Below are 17,135 nucleotides of genomic sequence, written 5' to 3'. Positions count from 1 at the left end.
CATCCCCTGTTGTTTTATATAAGAATATTCGAGAAAGTTTAGGGGAGATCACTCCCGGTTTATTTTAATTGGCACAATTCGAGGCTAAAAGATGAAAAATATGGTAAGCTGATTTGAAATGCGAATTGTAAGCAAATGAGCAAACGATCATTATTCTATACCTCTTGATGAGGTAGATGACCTTTCTTAAAACACGTCGATACAAGTTTTACTCCTGTGATTTATTCACAAGTCTAATCATTACAAACAAAACTGATAATTGTTTATTAAAATAATTTAACATTTAATCTTGCACGTGAATTTAAAAAAAAAAAAGCATTGTCATTTAGAAAAAAGAAAGTAATGAAAAAAATTGTTTAGTAACTCCGGACTTGATGGATTCTAATCTGTATGAACTCTAATGCTAAAGTTCCTAGGAATTTCTTGTTATATATATATATATATATATATATATATATATATATATATATATATATATATATATATATAGGTTTGGGCCCAAATATTCCCATTACACAAGCTGCATATTTCAACCTAAAAAAGAATTAGTGATTGTCTGACTCGATCTGGTAGGCAAAAGATTGTCCGTTTAGCTAGACAGGGGTTGTAATATCTGTTAGACAGGGGTTGTCATATCTGCTAGACAGGGGTTGTCATATCTGCTAGACAGGGGTTGTCATATCTGCTAGACAGGGGTTGTCATATCTGCTAGACAGGGGTTGTCATATCTGCTAGGCAGGTGGTTGTCTGATAAGATGTGGTTGTCTGTGGTTGTCTCGTGTTTTCCGTCAGACAGAACAGTTGGAAAAATCTGGTAGCTGAGTCTGGAGAACACGCAGGAGAAATGTTAAGATACGAGTCGTCTCTCTTACTGCACTGGCGTGGCCAAGTTGGCCAATCAGAGAAGACAACGTGGCGAAATTTAATTTTTATTTTAGTTTGACAAACAGGCGATCGTTACGGTCCATTGATGACGTTTTGTTGACAAACTAGAGATTGATGGTTTTATTTATTCGGTAGATGGACGGGCAGGTGATATTTCTGTGGCTGATGTGGTCCAGTGAACTTGACCAAATATTTTTTTACCTGCACGTTTTGACACCAGGCGGACAATCAGCCCGATTTGTTGGTGTAGCCGTTGGTCCCACTTTGATGTTGTTGTCATCAGTGTTCCCTCTAAGCTGCGCGGCTGCGCGGCCGCGCAGTACTTTCAAATGTGCCGCGCAGACATTTTCTGACCCCGCGCACAGATTATCAGAACGTCGGGCGAGCCTGATTCACTAAAAAAATTGTGGCCAGCGGTTTGAATGAAGCGACATTTTTAGTACCTGTTTTGTTAAAGGAACAGTCATTGTGTTTTGGGACATAAACAGAAACCAAGGGGTATCATTGACTTGGGGGAGGGGGTGACCTCGGTTGTCATACCACAGGTCCAGTTAATGACTTAACTCTAAATTGAGCGGGGCGGGTTCCGATGTGATGTCTCGGTGACCCTCCCTCTGCTTGATTTAATGGTTTACCCCAAAACTGACCGTAGCGGAAAGGTATAGCGGCTACTAGCTGACCATGCAAGGTTTTATTTTCTATTGTCACTGCCCTCCCCCATCTCCCAAACCCCCACCCACCTCCAGATACTATGACGGTTTACCCAAGTCAGATGCAAAATCTACTTTACTAAAGGTGGAAGTGTTTTTGTTCTGTTTGGTTTAAGGATTTATACACTATATATCCAATTCTTGGGATTATTACGTGCACCTGGATCGAACTGTTTCAGTGATAACAAACTGGTTTGGTAAATAAGGAATAAAAGTTTACTACTCTATGCTATTTGAAAATGTTGAAAAGAAAAATGTGAGTAACAAGCAGTACAACAATGTGGCACCAAAAAAAAAGCGATAGATTCGTTTCAACTGGAATGGCTCAAAGTTAAAGTAACAACCGATACACCAGATCAAAGAATGTTTCCGTTGAATTAGAAAGCATCTATATTCAGATTAGATTCGACTGAAGTGTAAGTTCTGTGCTGCTACTACTTGTAACAAAACCAACAAGAGCAACGAATTGGTCACAGGAAAGCTCTGGCAATCATGGAAGCTTGACTACTGTAAACGTCATTTATTGTCTCGTGTTTACGTAGGAAATGTTGCGATTTCGTACAACAGCTCACATGGAACTGACCTTAAACGTCTGCTGGTTGAAACTTACACTGAGCGAGGAAAACTAATTGAGCAAAACGAGCGCCAGCGTTCAAACGAGGATCAAGTTCGAATCCTAACGGATAATGTTTTTCTTACCATAAGGATGAACGCCTCGATGCTGTCGGTACAACTGATTCATAATCACATGGGGAAGTATGTTTCTATCTCAGACAGTTGGCGAAGTAAGAAATACGCCTTTGAGTTTGTTCACGTAATCAACGAAGTTGTTGTAAAGAACATACTGACAGAACTTCGAGCAGCATCATTCCACACACTTATAGTTGATGGCATAACAGTACATAAAATGCTAATCCTTTATTTTAAATTTTGTCCAGTCTATTCTGTATTCTACAAAACCGTTTTTAGTGGAATAACTAATTACAGCTTACTGTAAGTGATACCTTAGCTCTGGAGACCGCTATAACAAAGCACTACACTGAACATTAAAGCCAAGAAAAGTGTGAGTTAAACGAAAGAATCGACACAAGGCAAACCACACAGTACATACAATCAGTCTGCGAACATTTAAATGTTAGGTTTCCAGGAGATGAACTGCAGTTTTTGTCATCTTTTTTTTATGCTACAGGTTTAAAAAAAAATGTGCATTTGAGTTCGGCGTCAAAGATATCAAAGAACTGGGCGTAAAGTACAAAGACGGGTTACGTACAACAAATGATCAGTTAATTACCACCCAATACAACGACTTCAAATTTCAATAAAGTGAAAAACTCAAATCTGTTTCTGTAAATTATATGTCTGAATATGCAAGATTTGTCAAAACAAAGAACAATTTAGCTCACTTGCAAAGTTAAGTGACATTATTGTACCAAGCATGCAGTGCTGATTACGAACAAGGTTTTAGCCTTATTAACATAATAAAAGTGCAAGCACGAAATAGACTTGAAGCCACACATTTGGAGAATCTAATGCAAATTAAATTATATCTAAATGCTGGAGAGGATGTGGATTTAAACAAAGCATATAAGGTGTGGAAGCAATGCAAGGTTAGACGCGAGAAATTGCAATAAATACCCCTGAAAGGTTAGCTAATATTTGTTTTTAAGTCAGCTTTATTAAATGTTGCATATGTTAAACTATTGTGTTTGTATAACCGTTATGGTATTAGCATTATTACCATATGACTGTCTTACTTTAACATAGTAAGTCGACCATATAACTTGTTGTCTAAGTATAACTCTGAAAGTTTTTATTAGTTGTTTTTTTTAAATTTTGATGGTATTCGTATCTCCATTTAATTGCATACGTTTCATTAGTCACACACGTTATACTATTAATGTATCAAAATGCATGCCTTCATTATTATGCTTAATTGCGAGACTAAAAATACATATTAACTTGCCCAAGTCATTTTTAGCACCGCGCACACATCATATTTTTTGCACACACACTCTTGGCCCTTAGAGGGAACATTGGTTGTCATGTTATTGTAGCTACTGGTAGCCATTGACACTATGTTTACTTTCCTGGAGGATCACGTGACTACCGTAACGAGTTCTCGTGCTACCAGCTGTTCCCGCACAGATTTGTCACCGATCTTAGCAGTTCTACAACTTTACCAACTTAAGTCATCTAACTTTCAGCTAAAGAACTTTAATTTGCAGTTTTACAACTTTACCAACTTAAATCATTGTCTTCCAGCTAAAGAATTTTAATTTGAACGTTGAAATATGTTTTTATGAATTTAAAAATGAAGAAATAAAGAAACACAATATTTACTGATATTTTAATTTTATTTCATAAATAGAAAATATATTACACGTCTTCAATAAATTCATTAAAAATACAGGAAAACATTTACACAAAAAATAAAATAAACTATAAGCTATAAGCTAAAGTAAGTAGATATGCAACAGCATTTATTTAGCTATCATCTCAGCGAAACGATTAAGCTATCATTTAACGTTACACATATATTTACATTTCACAGATGTGTTGTTCTTTTGTTATACAAACATAGCTAAATGCACAGATATGGAAAGTATTATTACGCCAAATGCACATTTTAATCGTCTTATATTTCAAGCAAAATAAAATAACTCGATCTCCTAGATTGAGATATTACTTGAATCAGTGGGTGATTGACTTGAAGAATGATGGACAACTTTCTTGACTGACTCAGTGTGTGATTGACTTGAAGAATGATGGGAAACTTTCTTGACTGACTCAGTAAGTGATTGACTTGAAGAATGATGGGAAACTTTCTTGACTGACTCAGTAAGTGATTGACTTGAAGAATGATGGGAAACTTTCTTGACTGACTCAGTAAGTGATTGACTTGAAGAATGATGGGCAACTTTCTCGACTGACTCAGTTGGTGATTGACTTGAAGAATGATTGGCAACTTTCTTGATATTTTTAGATGTAATGCCTGTCTGGTAGCATGGGGATTCATCACTGGATTCTGATCTGGTGAAACTGTTTATATATCCACTGTTAGGATTATTGATGGATCCAATGTTAGGATTGTGGATGGATCCAATGTTAGGGTTCTGCATGTATCCACTGTCCTCTGTGTGTTCGCCTGCAGTATCCACATATCCAATGGATTCATATTTCTCTGTAACTGACAATGTATCACGTGAGTCGTGACTGCCATAGCTGTTTGTGTCAGTACAGGGTGAGTACATCATGTAGCCAGTGACGTCACACCAGACTGTGCGAGTGTTGGGTGGTGGAGGTGGCAGCGGTCGATATTTAGAGACATCTGAGACACCTTCTGTAGGATGTGGGTGTCTTAGCCCAGAAACACCAGCACAAGATGGGGGAGGTGGACAGACTAGTTTGGGCCAGTTTTTCTTCTCGTGAAATTGAGCATGTGACCCATGCACTGACCCCTGTACTGACCCCTGTACTGACCCATGTGGACGAATTAGGTTATAATGTGGCTCGAGGTTTCCTCTGGGAATAAAGTTACTGGGGAAAAAACAAGTAAGAAAAATTTATGTTTAATATTTTGATTTTTAAAATATTATATCAGGAATGTATTCGAAAAGTAAAAAAGTTTTAAAACTATATTGTGAGTAGAAGACATAAAATGCTGCTGATATATTGGAACAACTTAATGCTGTAGATATATTTGTACAACTAAATGCTATAGATATATTGGTACAAATTAATTCTGTAGATGTATTGGCACAACTTACTTTATTTGGGGTATATGATGTCTGCTGTCGTTTGTTCTGTTAGGTGTGAAGTTGTGAGGTGGAAATCTGGAGAATCTAAAAGAATCTTGACAAGGTCTGGAAACGTTTGCACGTCCTCTTAGATTTTCAACAAATTTATTTTGATTGTTCTGGAAACATGAGTTCGCCTGCAGCAGAAAAAAACTTACTGTTAAACTGATAATTTTAAAGTTTTAAACTACGAAATTCAACATTTACCACACTAAAAATACTTTGTATGTTGTACAGAAGACATGCTGAGTATAACGAGAAAACACAGTCGTAAACTTCTTTCAGTTGTAAGCTGGGGTCACTATCTACTTTTGTCTACGCCTTACTTAAAATTAACTAATTATTTAGGTTTTTAACAGGCCTATTTTTATGAAAAATGTATTTACAACTTTTAAATATGCTCACATTCTTGTAAAAATTTAAAACAATACAGATTTAACATACGAAATCTTCCAATTCCGCAAGTCCCATTAAAATTTAGCATGAAAGAGAGTACAATAGAACTAGTCATGTCTTCACGAACAACAAAGAACTATTGTAGGGTTAAGTGTTTATTATAAAAAGACTTGCATTTTCTTATTTTTGTGGTTCCAATTTTATATGGTAACATATGCTTTCCTCACAGCACTTTAAAATCTACTACCAAGTCTTCAACATTATATCAACTCTTTTGTTAATGTCGAACTAGAACAAGATCAATTTACGACGTGCTTTCAAAGACAAATGTTGATTATTATTATATAATTAATTTTAAATTTTCTGCATCAGCCCCAGTAATATGAAAATAATTAATTAGCTTTAAACCCACCTGCAAGTTAAAATTCTGCCTCTTGTTGTCTGAATTGAAATTCCTCGGCTGGTGTTTTCTTTTCTGTGTGTGTCTCATGTTCCCATCATGAGAAAAATGTCCTGTTGTATGAATGTCTTCCATGTCAGGGACTATTGATAACTTTAGTAGCTTTTTAAAAATAACTTTAGTAGTTTTTTTTTTTTTGTAATAACTTTAGTGGTAGAGGTTTTGATAAGCTTTCAGCACGGGCTGATAGAAATCAAGGTAGACTCATATCAGCAGGTAGCTCTCCTTATATAGGAGGTGGGTCACGTGGTCACTGTGGTCACGCACCAGTAGTCCACACAGTCATCTGGCTATGACGTAGACACCACGTTGACCCATTGTCTGATCAAAGGGTCATTGATCACACGGGTGACACCGCCTCCCCTCCCTACCCATACACAAACACATTACACATTTTATTGGACAGATACTTTGATTATAGTTTTACAAAATTGCTTATTTAATTATAATAATGGGTGTAAATAAAAAATATATCTAATTAAATATAATGTTCAATGTTCATTGAAGTTGCATATTATTTTAACCAATTTGTTCAACAATTAGCTTTTAAAATATTATATTCTGACCTAAGTTACTATAAAACAGTATTAGATAAATAATTTATTTCTAGAAAATCGTACTGTTTTGACTAGATAATATGAATCATGAATATGTATACAACTTCATGCTAAATACAATATAATAAATCATACCCAAAAATAGAGTCTGTTACAGATGTTAACACATAAATTGAAACAAATATGTTTTAATTATGTTTGGCTTTAGTTAGAAAATGTACAGATTTTATATTGTTTGGGGGGTTGGGAGGAACGATATCCGTTCTTCGGGAGGAGGGGGTATACCTGTAAGAAACTCTGAACACATTTGCCTTTAAGTATCAAATCATAATTTTATCATTTTTATAGGCCCTATAGTACAGAATACAAACAGTACTAAGTATCAAATCATAATTAGTACTGTTTGTATTCTGTACTATAGGGCCTATAAAAATGATATAAAGATTATTTTGCATCGACAATTTATCATATAATGTCTTGTTTATTTTTAATGTGATCTGGATTTGTTGTTAAAATGTGTTGTTTTGAAACATTGTTAGATTGTGAAGTTCGTTTTTTTTTGCTCACACAATCTATAAACTAAGCCATGTCTAGTTAATCCTTTTCAATGCGTTGTCATTAGGGTAAGGGCTTAAAAACTCAATAACAAACTAAACCAAACGTTAACCCTAAATCGTTACAGCCTTTTGTATTGACCGCAAAAATATTTATCTTGAGTACAAAAAACGTGTAAACAAAACATTTGACGCTTGAAAATCATTTACATTTCCGGTTTGATGGCCACGCCTACTTCGTCCACTTTAGAATCTCAACCAATCAACGAGTTGGGGCGGATCACGTGATCAGGTGTACTAGTGCCGCGTCACTAACGCTCTGACCTGTTGCTGACTGAGCTAACAAACCTTTTGTTCTCTACCAGCCAATGGGAGGAGCGAGGTGTCACCCATTATAACACTGGTCAGTTCGTTACAGCAACCGTCGCATTCGTCCCCCCCCCCCCCCCCACCTGATTAGTGTATTGTTTAAGTGCCGCGATCAGTGAATTTGACCTCTCAAAATATTTTTACCCCGCTTTTGTTTTTGTTTGTTCAAAATTCCTAATCCCCCACCCACGCCATCCAAACAAACACAAAAATACCAAGAGTAGGCTGATTGGCGGTTAGCCACCATTTCTCCACAGTCTATGTAAAAATAATCAATTATATAAATAGCACAAACGACAAATATGAATATTTTATAATCAGTCAAATTGCCTAAATAAATAATTTTCACATAAAATATAAAAAGAATTGTATTGTATTGACAAATCAACAACAAAACGATGTGTTGTAAAACTTATCATCTTTTATTTAGTTCGTTGTGGATGACAGGGCATGAACTCAGCCAACTGTGACAAACATAGTTCACACTCCACTTCCCTTTAATTAAGCGATCGAAAGTGGTTGTTTTAAATTGATAAATGTCCTATTATTTAGTAATTTAAAAAAAATAGTATTGTAAAGTAATATTTAAATTAAATAGTTTATCTAATAACAGCTAGCTACTTTAAAAATTAGATATTCTTGCATTGTCGTCAGCTAACTCCCACTGCGCAAAGTTTGTGAACTCTAAGAAATATAAGTGGGTTAAATTGATGTTGTAAGTTTGCTGAGCGACACACATATTTAGCGAACAGAGTTTTTTCAAGGCATCTCTTCGTAGAGGGGTCGTTCCCCCCCCCCCCCCCCCGCACGAAGAAAAGTCTACCGCCAGCCCCCCCCCCCCCCCCCCCACCCCAAACGAAATGGAATTTATATAGAAAAAATATACTATTAACAATGTCCGCCCTCCCCCCCCCCCCGGAAATTTGATTCCGTCCGTCCGTCCCCCCCCCCCCCCCCGAAAATTTCAAGTGCACCCCGGAGAAAAAAGTCTGGAAGAAACACTGTGAGCGAACCTAACAAAAGCCTTTAATTAAAAGTTAAGTAGCATAAAAAAAACAAATAAAAAAAAAACGATAGTCATCACAAAACGGCGAAAAGAGAATTCTTTAACGTGTATTGTTAAGGAAGTTTTTTTTTACAGCTATAAATTACTATAATATAAAAATGTAATTGTTCGAGTCCATGTTTCCCAATAACCATTCGCTTCGATTTAGGATCTAATTAAAATGTTTTAGAATTTAATTTTCTTTGGCATTTAAATTTCCAAAGTGCATTCTTACAAATTTGTTTTAGTGAATTCGCGTTCAGTCATAAGATTGCATTTCGTTTGTTATTGCTCAGTTTCTTTGTTATTTTTATTACTTGAATTTTTCTACAGCTCCTTTTTCGTTTATTTTACGAGTGAATTTGTTAAGGTTTATGTTTAGTTATATCACAATTTTAGTTATATGTTTTTGAATCTTTCTTAGTTAGTTAGTTATGTTTTATAATTTGTGCCGTTTAGATGTAAGCATTTTATTTTGTGTTTTGCTAGTAGGAGATTGCTGGTGATTTTTATTTATTTTTTACTTTCTCGTTTCTCAACTGATAGTAGAGGTTGTATTGTAATCGTATTGTATTGTTTTGTCTTGTAATCGTAATACCTTAACTAGGTTAGGACACGAAACTTTATATTTAAATAATCAAAAAAACAGTTTGTTTTACTTGCATTATTTATACAATTTAGAGATTTTTACAACGTAATAGAGGGATTTCCTCATTGGGCCAATTTGGTTTTTCTAATAATTGCTCATAACTAATTATTTGCATAAAAACTACTACAAGAAAGTGCCGCCTAAAAAAAGAACCTATTGATTCAATTCGGTTTATATCATTGAATGGCTAGGCTAGCCCTGACTCCAGTGGCTAGCGGCATTTGTCGGCGAACATCCAAGAAGAACACACATAAATAGAGCCCCTATCTGATGTCACCCACGTGATTGGTTTGATCGCCTCTTGTGTCCCGTAAGGGTGAAGGTCAGTCCTGGTAAAGCCACGCCGGACTCCCCCCCCCCCAAATCCTTTGTTTCTTGAATCTGTTTATACCGTGTGTGTGTGTGTGTTTGTCCGCGTGTCTCGAAGTGTGTCTCCAAATGTTGGAGAATCGCTTCCAAATGATTAAAAATTTGAGGTTTAAAATAATGTCTATATTAGGATAATTGGTTCTTCCCCTTATTTCATTGTTTTAAAGTTTGTTTTTTTTGGTCTTAGGGTGGGGACAGTAGGCCCGGGGGTCGAAAGAGAGTTTCAAATCCTGGTAGGTAATTGTCCAGTTTGTACACCAGGTCAGGTGTACAGATGTTATACACGTCTACACGTTTTACTGGCTACCAGTGAGCCATATCGTTTAAATAACAAAATGCAATTAATGGTGTAATTTAGAAGTCTTGATTGAAACAAAGACAGGAATAATAATTTGGACACTTGTTTTTCCTACGACATCTACTTACTGCTACATCCACATGACGAGGTTAATTTATTTTGTTCAGTCGTGAAGAGCTCGAGTTCTGATATTTTTGATAGTTTTCATAAAATAACTTTAAATGTGTTCTAATTAGGGTAAGGGCTTTAAACATACTTGACCAAATAATAAACTTAGTCACTAAATAACGTTTATTTTGATTGTAAAAATATTTAACTTGTGTACCAAATGAATATAAACAAAACATTTGACACTTGAAAAAACATTTACATTTCCGGTCTGATGGCCACGCCCCCTCTGTCGCAAGGGGACGAGAGTTTGGACCAATCGGCGAGTTGGGTTAGATCACGTGATCAGGTGTACCAGTACCGCGACACTAACGCCGTTTGACCTGTTGCTGACTGAGCTAACGAACCTTTTGTTCTCTACCAGCCAATGGGAGGAGTGGTCAGCGAGGTGTCGCCCCTTAAAACACTGGTCAGTTTGGTGGTCAGTCTCACACGTCTTAAGTCATTGGACACTGAGAGATCAAGTCTAGGACCATTTGAACGTTATCTCACCACACCGTCTGTTGATCTAGACTTTGTGTTGATTTCATCCCAGACGGCACTGCGAGTCTTTGACCGGGTGTTGAACATGGAGCCAAATCCCAGGCCTAACATCCCACCTGCCAATGTACCTGTCTCACGTAAAAGACGAGGCACACCTTTAGAGGATCAGGAGGCTGAGAGAAAAAGACAAAAAGTCAACGCCCAGGTATGTTCGCATTTTTCTACGTTTATTTGAATGTATCTTATCTTTATTGCGTTAAATTCAAGTCGCTCTATTTAGATCATCCAAATGTATTAGCAAGATTAATTAAAGAATAATTAAAGAAGGATTTTAATTGTACAATGTGTAAGCCTATACTCATGTCTTTACACATACTTAATGTATTACATTAGCACTAAATTATCATTAGCCCCGCCCTCATCTACAAAACATTAATTATATCTACAATCTTAAAAGACCTACAGAACATTAATTAAGTTCACAAAACAACCAGATACAAAAATAACCAAACCTATATTAGCAAATAAACGAAAAATATTAGTAAATAGGCCTATTGTATAAATATAGGCCTAAGCATTAGATATAAATGAAACCATTTTAAAATAGACAAAATAAGGAATGGAAAAACTTATGAAGATAGACTGCTACAATTTAATTAATTAAAATAACTTTTTTTTGTTTCTGTCCTTGTAGGAGCGAGCCAGACAACAGAAGGTAAGAAACGCTTTTGATAAAATGGAAACACTGGTACCACTCAACCCAAACAATGGACACAGATTGGGCAGTAAACGTAACGTCATGAACTCAGTCATTGACCTTTACCCTTCAATCTTCAACTACCTGTCCTTCTTCAACAATGGTCTCCCCCTAACAGAGGCCCAACGTCTCCGAATTCTGCAGTCAGACAATCCTATGGAGGTACTGAACTGTAACATTCCACCTCATAGAACTGCCCATCAGATGACCACTACACCTCATGGAACTGGCCATCAGATGACCACTACACCTCATGGAACTGGCCATCAGATGACCACTACACCTCATGGAACTGGCCATCAGATGACCACTACATCTCATGGAACTGGCCATCAGATGAACACTACCACACCTCATGGAACTGGCCATCAGATGACCACTACCACACCTCATAGAACTGGCCATCAGATGACCACTACCACACCTCATGGAACTGGCCATCAGATGACCACTACCACACCTCATGGAACTGGCCATCAGATGACCAGCACCACAATGCCAGCACCATACATCGACCCAACATTCAAGCAGATGACGTCACATCTTGACCAGAAGATGGCGCCATTCTATCATCAATATCACGTGACTGGCCCCAGTGAGACCAAAGTATTCTATGTCCCCTACCCTCGGGCAGCTGGGGACGTGTGTGGTGTCCCACAACAACATTTGAGACCCTCAAACATTGACAGATCTCAAACTGTAGGCCCCCATGTACCTGTCAACACATTACGTCATGATGGAGGATCTCAAAATGTGGGACCCTCTCAGTTTTTTCCAGGCCATCAACCTCAGATGGCCCCATACATTCAGCCTCAATATGGCTCACTCACTGGCCATCCCAGTATGAATAACCTTGGCCATCCAATGCATGGCCCTAACAGCAAAGGTTACTAAAATTTTACTTGAAGTACAAGCCATCCCATACACCCACCAGACTAAAACAGTAACTCTTCCATCTGTGAATCAACACCTAGGCTCACCATGACCCTACACCATGAGTCTCCAACATCAGCAAAGGACATTTTAAAAACTTGGTTGCTGACTATAAAACTGCTACAAGGATGTATCTTTAGAATGTTTTATCAATATATTTTTCTATGCTTCAATTTTTTAAGTGAAATAAAAGTTTAAAAATTTAAAAATGTTTTCTGTGTTGTATAAATATGTGTGAGTTGACTGTTTGAAAGAATGATCTTAGAACGACCTGGTGCTCAAACTATGGCACTACACTCAAAAGATAGGTTGATTTGAATATGATACCATTTATTAATTTGTCTAATTGATCTAATAAATGTAGCAATTATTATTAATACTAAGATATATAATTCTTATTATTATTTTGTCTTTCTAAAAATAAATTTTACGAATTTGACTTTTTTAGTATTTTTGTAAACACACATATCTTTTCACACATCACCACCTTATATGATCCTACTTAAACAATCGTACACAATCTTAGACATACATATTTAAAAAAAGATTCTACAATATAACTTATTTAACCTTGATAGATATAGTCATGGTACAGTTTTAAAAAATTACCTTTAAAAGATCACATTTAGTCATTATAAAATTGGGTATATCACATATTAAATATACCGGGGGTGATCTCCCCTAAACTTTCTCGAATATTCTTATATAACACTTCGGGGGATGAAAACTCGGGATAAAAATATGATTTTTCATTACTTAAACTTTTAAAAATAGAATAGAATCTCAAAGAAAAAAGAATTGCGGACCAAGTGAACGAGAAGCAAAATGTGTATAATAGTGCGGTATATTATTAGTATTTTATAAATTCACCTGCGTGTTTTTGAGAAATCGGAAATAGCGAATAGCGAATTTTTCCAACTCGGGGTGGGAGGGGGGGGTCGGTGGGGTGGTGTAAAACGTCGAGATTTGCAAAAAATATCTATTTTCATTTTTGCACGATTACAAGACTTTCTCTATAGGCTACTTCCTATATACGAGAAAGTAAAAGATAAATCTAATTATTATTTCTGCACTGTTCCTGTTGGCTCATCGATATTTTTCCTTAGGGCCTGCCACTTTTTCTTGAAACCTCGATGGGTAAATTGTGGCAATATCAGAGTTTTAGCAGCATAACACACGAAAAGATCAGACTTAAGATGGAATCTTTCAGATATTTCTAAGAGGGAGGGTGGTGCCACTTGAAAATTTAACGAGAAGGGGGGGGGGGGCGAATTTAAAATTTGAGACAGGAATGAGGTTACTGTTCCATAAGAATATACGAGAAGGTTTATTAAGGGAAACCATTACCTATTTATGTAAAAAAGGTGATACATGTGTAAACAACAAATGTATAAAATAAAGGAACTTGTCCTGACTGACAGCATAAACAATTGATAGAATAATAAAATTTACAAAAAACTGTGCCATTATGTCAGAATGTTGTACTGTATCGGTGCGGTCGGCGGGGTCATAGCGGCATGGGTTGAAAGGGGGTGGGGATTGGTTGGGTGCGGTGGCCCACACATCAGGAGCAATGTTGCGTGACCTGAACGCTGTGGTGTTTACATACAGCGTGTGAGTTCGTGTGTTTCTATTTTTCAATAGGAAACTGAATGAAAAATTTTAAATGGTGCGAAACAAGGTGGGGACATGGGGGTTGAGGGGTGGGAGTCAAATTAATGTTGATTGAAATGTAATAAGATAATACATCTCCCCTAAACTTTTTTTTTTTTTTTTTTAATGGAATTCTAATATATAAAGCTCTATTCTGTATGTAACATGTTTTACAATATTTTAAGGTCTGTAATTATTATTTTTCGGGTTCAACATAACCAAATGTTGTATAATTTTTTTTTTTTTTTTAACTTTTATTTGCAATTAAAACAAGTACATCAACATCACATTTTTTACATAGTTTCAAATGAAAACGAAAGGTTTTGAACATGTACATAATGAATATTTGCGTGATGTCATGTATATGATTATAACAAAAATTACAAAAGATGGCAGTAAAAGGGGTGAAGGTCAAATAAACGTGTCAGAAGTCTGGGTGGGGAGTGGAAAGGATATTTTTCCGAGAATGACAAAGGGCCAGTGGAGCATTTTCAATGTAGGGAAACAAATTAAGTTGACTAGTTAAAAGAGTTTTTATTTATGTACTGGTCGCATTGAGTTTTCAAAAGGTTGCTGTGTAAAACATGAGGGGAAAGAAACAAGATTTAGAACTTTAAAAAGTAAATGAATAGATATTCGAAATTGATGTTGGGGTGGGTGGTGGGGTCGTTGGAACAGTTAAAGGGAAAGTGGTGTTTTCATGTCTGAGGGTAAGTGGATAGAGGGGGAGAGGGGGGAGTGGGTAGCTGTGTCTGACGAGGCGTGGAGAGGGTGACTGCGTGTTTTAAGGCAAGCCAAGCGTCAAATTTTGTGCTGTGTTATCTGACTGCTGATGTGTTACCATTTGTAGTGTGTGTGGGTGGGGGGGGGGGAGGGTTTGACGAACAGATTGCTGTGTGAGCGAATTAGTGGGAGGGTGAAAGGTTGGTATGTTCAAGTCGGTGTTTATGTTTAGATGAATGTTAAGTACCGACAGGTTAGGGGGGGTAGGCGTGTAGCTATCACGTGTAGGGATACAGTGGAGTTTTATAGATAAAAAAAATTGGTGTTCACATAAAAGAGTTAGTAAAGTTAACGAAACAACTGTAAGTGTTAATTTGGTGATAATACAATGAATACAAAAGGAGTACGGGTCATTGGGGTCATTTGTACGTTGTGGACCAAAGTACCTTACATATATGATAATAGTAATATAGTAACAAATGATAGCTTTACAATGTTTGTAAGCTTTATAAATTAAACAATACACAAAAAGCAACAATAGGAAAATGAAATGCCAAATGATAAATGATGCGACACAGAGTGGGGACATGTCTCCCCTAAACTTTCTCGAATCTAATATTTAAAGCTCAATTCTGTATGTAAAAAGTTTGTTTGTCGTTGATATACTTTAATGGATTTAAGTGTTAGACTATTATGGTGCTCATAGTCTAAATGTATGAGTTAAAAAATTACTATTGAAAGTGTTGGGAAATAATTTTCATTTTTCAAACTGATAATAATAATTGTCGGCATGTTTATTAAACACAATTTTTTAAAAATAAGAAAAATTCTAATTATGTCTGAAAATTATTTATATTTAGTCCTTTAGCACTTACTTCCCTTTGATAAAATAGGAAAACACAATTACTTCCCTTTATAAAACATAGCATTAGTGGAAAAGAATTTACTTTTTATTACTTTGTTTTGGTGTTGGGAAAAAAATAATTACATAATTAGCGGGGATTGATCAAGTGCAAATGTTGTAGGTATTTTACGGTTAAGCTTGGAGTATTATAATTGTTCATTTGGTTTGGTTTGGCACCTACGTTCGTTTAAGTGAGTGCAAAAGACTATGAATAAGTTGGGGTACTATAGTCGTGTATTAAGCTGAAACAGGCGATTCTGCCCCGGGCTAGACTGTGAGCACTTTGCGTTTATGTTCGCGTTTGTGTTTTCATTGTGTTTAGGTTGGGTTTGCGTTAGTGGTTGCGTTTTGATTTGGTTCGTTTTTGTTCTTTCTTTTTTCGTTTTCGTTTGTGTTTTTTTTCTTTGGGTTTGTGTTTGTATTTGTGTTTGTGGTTGGTTTTGCGTTTGGATTTGGTTTGTTTTCGTGTGCTTTTTCGTTTGTGTTTTTTTCTTTGGGTTTGTGTTTGTGGTTGGTTTTGCGTTTGGATTTGGTTTGTTTTCGTTTTCTTTTTCGTTTGTTTTTTTCTTTGTGTTCGTATTGGTGTTTGTGGTTGTGGTTGCGTTTGTTGTTAGGTTTTTGTTTTCGTTTGCTTTTTTGTTTGTTTTTTCTTTGTTTTTGTATTGGTGTTTGTGATTGTGGTTGGGTTTGTTGTTAGGTTTGTGTTTTCGTTTGTATTTGTAATTGTGTTAGTGTTATGTTTGCATTTTGTTGTTTTGGTTGGTTGTGGTTTGGGTGGGCAATGCCGGGTTTATGATGATTACTAAACACACAGGTAATGGTCTTTAACAGAAAGGTTTTTCACAGAAGCCAGAGCAGGGCCTGGCCGGGACGGCTAGTATTTTCATATAACACTACCGGGATGGCAACTCGGGCTATACAATTGATTTTTTAAATCTGTTTTTACGATGTCAGAAATCGGAGAAATCGGAGAAATATGCAAACTATAAACATAACAAGCAGACACGTAATGTTGTTCCACCCTTGAATTAAGAAGGCAGAGGAAGAAGATGTCTAAATAATCGGAAAAAAGCTACGAAAAACATGTACATCAATAAAGTAGGTATATAATAGTTTATTTCATTTTAACGGTTTTAAAAGATTACTATAAATTTCCTATGCCCAACATGATTACGTAAATTAGCAGGTTTTATTCATGCTTGTTTCAGTAGTTTTAATGCTGATCTCCCCACATTGTTCATATAAAGGGGTATACATGGAGATTAGGTTGCTAGTGGTCTGCCCCTGATCATGTCTGCCAATATAAATGTTCAACTGGTTGTATTGGTGTTCTGCCCTTGATCGTATCTACTGCTATAAATGTAGCAGAGGTTGAGGTGGTGGTCTACTATAAATGTGGGAGAGGTTGAGGTGGTGGTCTACTAT

General features: G+C 36.3%; 1 protein-coding gene across 3 annotated transcripts in view; it reads right to left on the bottom strand.

Moving 5' to 3' along the window:
* LOC131937012 (glucose dehydrogenase [FAD, quinone]-like) overlaps positions 1–17,135 on the bottom strand; it is a 53,568-nt gene that overhangs the window by 29,997 nt on the left and 6,436 nt on the right. The gene's annotated exons all lie outside the window — the stretch shown is intronic.

Source organism: Physella acuta, unplaced genomic scaffold (genome assembly GCF_028476545.2).
Source record: "Physella acuta isolate Inbredline_101_S28 unplaced genomic scaffold, ASM2847654v3 ptg000197l, whole genome shotgun sequence".
Classification (NCBI taxonomy): domain Eukaryota; kingdom Metazoa; phylum Mollusca; class Gastropoda; family Physidae; genus Physella; species Physella acuta.
Note: the sequence above shows the minus strand (reverse complement) of the source record. Positions and strands in the feature narration are given on the sequence as shown.